The 5,075-nt window shown below is 33.4% G+C and overlaps 1 long non-coding RNA gene across 1 annotated transcript in view; it reads left to right on the forward strand.

The window, feature by feature from the left end:
- Positions 1 to 1,037: 1,037 nt before the first annotated feature.
- The window catches only part of LOC128248587 (uncharacterized), a 47,433-nt gene continuing 43,395 nt past the window's right edge, over positions 1,038 to 5,075 (forward strand). Inside the window, exon 1 of the long non-coding RNA XR_008264765.1 lies at positions 1,038 to 1,156. This is a non-coding gene — a long non-coding RNA (uncharacterized LOC128248587). The remainder of the gene's footprint in view (positions 1,157 to 5,075) is intronic.

Raw genomic sequence — 5,075 nt, forward strand, 5'->3', positions numbered from 1 at the left:
CGTTTTGTGTGAGTACAGATGGAAAAAGTTACGGTAAAGATTAAAGAGATTATAATGGTGTCTTAAGGCAGTGTGTTGTTAATTTTCTTTTCCTGTGTACTTTCTCACGTACGTGTGTAATTGAGATCATACCGAATGCTGAGCCTGAGGAAAGGAAATCCAATTTTGTCCACTGAAGGGAAAGAAGGTTTGTTGGTCAAGCTCTACAGAAGACATGAGTATGGGATGGGGGAAGTTTTGAGGTATCAATTGTCCAAGAGTGTAGATTCACAGAGCCCTCTGAGCATAGATTCTGTATCTTTTACTCTAGTGGGGATAATTTTTCATTTTTTAGTGCAAGAAGACAGACTTCACTAAAACCATTACGCTATTTATTTCTCATTATTTATGAGCTGACGAGATACTGCTAACTATTTGACAATTACTATGCAAGTTAAAGTGCATCCTAGTCACTCTTCCCCCACTAGATGAGGTCATATTTCTATGTGCCTAAATGTCAGCTCAGTTATAGTTGGAAAAACATGACAAGAAGGTAACTGAGCATTTTTAAATATTGACCGACAAACTACATCTCTAACATATAAAAGTGTTTCAAACCCTTCCTATTATCCACCATATTTATTTAATAGGGAGCAAATATAGGAAGTTTCATGTATATTTTTTCTCTTAGGAGATTAGAATGTAAAGAAGGAATTTACGTTTGAATGAAACTAAAAACTACATTTTTTTTTTCACTTCCAACTTCAGCTGCAATAGTTTAATGCTTCCCCTTCTTGTGCAGTAGTAGTACAGGTTCAATTAATTTAGAATATTATCGCCCCTGAGACTATTTTCCTGCTAATCCACTCTTTTTAGAGTTAACGCAAAAAGCTAGCTGTTATTGAGACAAAACGCAAAGAGTGTAAAAACGAAGGATTTTCAAAAAATTTAAACTAGTAAAAAAGTAAATTTAGTAAATTGACCAAAAGTAAATTATATAAAAATGCCAATGAGGAACCCGAGCAGCAGTAGAGAAATTAAATGACGCCAGTCAGTAAGCTGTACAGAAAATGAGTCGACCAGTTTGAGGCATATGGATCTAACTGAGGCATATGGATCTAACCACATTTATTCGAGAAAACACACTGAACACACTGCGTATCTCTTCGTTTTCAAGGTATTTAAAACTTGGTTCTGAATGTTACAAATGATCTTAATCACAAACGCTGCTATACTGTATACTGGATGAGAATGGAATTATAATTGAAAATTAAGAAACGAGCCAAGTAATAGGAAACATTTTTAGTGGGAGATAGGATCCAATAGCAAGAATCTAAGACGCGTCTATAGAGAAGTAATGAATATTTAATATTACGAATTCACATTAAATTACTTTTCGAGTTGGTTTTTAGACGCGATTTAAACTTTGTCCAGCATTATGGTGAAGAAAGCAGAATTATATGGATGCAAGAGCTCTATTTCAACTTCACGTTAATTAAAGAGCAGAAGGGGCAAGAAATAAAAAACACAAAAAGTGTACTTAACATTGTTGTTTAGTTGGGGGAGTAGAAACAACTGCGCTGGCACATTCCTTATTTATGTGGGTCGAGTGTCGTTATACTGGGAAAAGGATGTTGTAAAAAAGGTGAAAAGTTTTTAAAATTTATTTTTCAGAGCTTCAACTATTATTTCTAACATATCAAACGACTTTCTTGACACCCTTCCTCATATCGTCTGCTGGTTCAACAGGCGTCCACGCATGCGTGGCAGTTATTGTTATTCCAATATCTGGGTGGAGGGGTTGCTTTAAAAAGAAAGCTGAAATTTCAGAAAATATTTTTCAGAGATTTAATTGCTATTTCAAGCATATTAAGCAACCATATTTAGGCCTTCCTAATTTTCTCTGCTAGTTCAACAAGCATCCAAACATGCGGAAATGAGCTGTCGAGTTTAAAAAACATCCAAGATGTTTGTATAGGGTTGGGGTGGGGATGAGGTAGCTATTCCGAAAGCTGGAAAGAGAAAAGTAGGATTTTTGAAAATTCGAAATTTTGAAAAAATTTTGTTTTCAGAATCGTATTTTTATGAGTTTTTCAGAATCGTATTTCCACACGTAATATTCCCATGAAGTTTTCATAAAAAGTGAAAATCAAAAAACTTTGTGTGTTTAAGAGAAAGGAATGTTATTTTTGATTTTAAAAACTATTTGGGAAATAAGAAGTATTCTGAAGAAATTTTTGAAGACATGACTCAGAAAGTTGTGGGGGTTGCGTATTCAACACATCCACTCCCAATTTATTTTTTTTCTCAACAGTTTATACTCAGTAATTGCCAATATAGATTATCAATACTTCGCTCGCACTCTATTTGCTTTACGTATATAAGTGTGTGTGTGCGCGCGCGCGTCTACATACACGCGCTGACACGCGCACGCATGCTCAAGCATCTTCAGTAACCAAGTGATCACGTTCAAATTTGGTCAGTTTTTTATTCCTTAAGTTTTTCTTTTTAAACCAATTTTCTCGTGGCATTCAATTTTAAAATCTACTCGTTCAAGAAAGCTTAATTATACAAATTATTTTCTAAAATAACAGAAATACAATAACTAAAAGACGAATTTAGGCCTTACTCCCTTTACGATTTTACCTCTTTTTGCCCCACAAGTATTTTTGCTACATCACCAGTCTTCAAGCGGTCCTCAGTATTACATTCCTCTCATTTAGAGCTTTTAAGAAAATTGGATGTATTTTGTAACAGATATATGACACCTTGGTGATGACAATGATATCAAGTGTTACTTGATTTCCCCACTTTTTACTTCAAAAGATTTTTTTTTCTACTGCGTCAAAGTCACCATAGTTTTCAGAATTATATTTCTCATTTACAACGTTTGAGAAAACCTAACTCTACTAAAGTATATTTTAAAATAACAGATATGATTTACAGATGACACGTGCATGCACGCACGCACACACACACACACACACACACACGCACGCACACACACACACACCGATACATTGACCGTTCGATCGATCAATAGATAGATAGGAGATAGATGTATTATATATTATATATTATATATATATATATATATATATATACACACATGTGTGTGTTTATATGTGTGCATGTATATATGTGTATGTATATATGTGTGTGTATATATGTGTGTGTATATATGTATACATACGTACATATATATAGAGACAGAGACAGAGAGAAGAGGGAGAGATGGAAAGAAATTGAAGTTGGTTTGCTACAAATGAACAGAAGACAGTTAAGTCAGACGGTGAATGTGTTTGCTTTGCTTGAACCCTAACAGTCAGAGTCATAGTAGGTAGGTAGTAAGGCGACAAAACCAGCCTCAGTAGTAGTTGTTGTAGTGGCTGTAGCAGCAGCAGCAAGAGTAGCAGTAGCAACAGCAGCAACGGTAGTAGTAGTAGTAGTACTGACGTGTTACTAAAGTGGCTGTTACCACTATTATAACAACTACTACTACTACTACTACTATTACTATTGATGATGACGATGATAATCATGACGATGCTGCTATAGTTGATATTATATCGATAACAAGAATTTGTTATGGAATATGCCACATTTTTCGAATGAGTGTGTCGATGTAAATCGAAAACACTGAATCGCTTGAACTTGTCTTTCTCTAGTTTCACAGTTGGGCTTCCTAATCATTTCCAATTGCGTGTATACATGTAGGATCGGAGACGAGTTAGTTGATTCAGTTCTTATTTTATCAAGCTAAATGGATGAGAAAAGTCAGCCTTACCGGTATTTGAACTCTGAACGTACCTAAATTCCGTAAAAAGCATTTTGCCAGACTACACGGAGTTCTATCAATCCACCAATAATATTGATTTATACCATAGGTACAAGGACACTATCCACCAATAATATCAATAAATGCTTCTTAACTGACGTAATGTTTGTACGGCAGCTGTATTAGGTTTAATTTCATGCCTTTTTCAATAGCATTTTTCAAAAACCTAAATACATTTAAATTTGGCATTTAACACTAGTGTATTTGCTTTTAAGACATAACTTCAATGTGGATTTTATTTATTTATTTAGCTTAACTGTTAAAATGTTTTAGCATTTATTTATACAGCGGAAGCTAACACATATTGCTAAGAATAATAACCGTAAAATGATAGAATCACAGCCATAAAACACCAGAAAACAGGTATATTGTAGTTGATTATAACAAGCTAACCAACCTTAGCATTCATAATTATGATGCTTGTAAGTTATAATTTACAATGTTTGTAATAATGATTTTAAAAAAATAATATATATATAATTATACATACACGAGTATGTCACGAAGTTTTAAGATATCCAGTGAATTTTCTCCATGTATAGAATACCACTTCACTTTCACTCAAAGAGGCTTTTTTGTAAATCACAGGAAATTTTCTCGTCGTGATAAGAACGGAGCAGTAATATCTTGTTAGATCCACAGTAATAGACGTACATGTTTTATTCAGTCTTACTTGAGAGAAAACAGGATATAAAAAAATATATATTTTCTGATTGAAATTTTATATCTTGGTGTCGCCTGTAATTAAATCCTCTGTGGTGTGTACTTGATTTCCAGCTTTTAAATCCAACGTTTGACATAAATTACCATATTTTGTGAGCATTGTTTTCTTTATACTTTGATTGTTTTTATAACAATATGGCATGTGATTTAAAATGTTTATACATTTCACCCCATACTGACAGGTGAATCACATACTGACATACATTATTAGAAAATATCTTATATAGCTGTCGAGGTATGTATGAATGTATGCCTCATTTTCTTCATGCGTACTCATGTGTATGTAACGAATTCCAATATTATATGTATTCTTGTACATTCATTATTGGATTAATAACTATTCTGAGATGAAAATAATAAATATATGTTTAATATAGGTATAGTTTACATGTATACAAACACATAAAATATGTGTGTATGTATATGCAAGTATGTATGTGTTTATATCGTATGTTATTTCAGTGTAGATACTCCGCACTTTAGATTTTCAACGGGTGTCTACACACACACACACATATATATATGCATATATATA

Source organism: Octopus bimaculoides, chromosome 8 (assembly GCF_001194135.2).
Source record: "Octopus bimaculoides isolate UCB-OBI-ISO-001 chromosome 8, ASM119413v2, whole genome shotgun sequence".
Taxonomy (NCBI): Eukaryota; Metazoa; Mollusca; class Cephalopoda; order Octopoda; family Octopodidae; genus Octopus; species Octopus bimaculoides.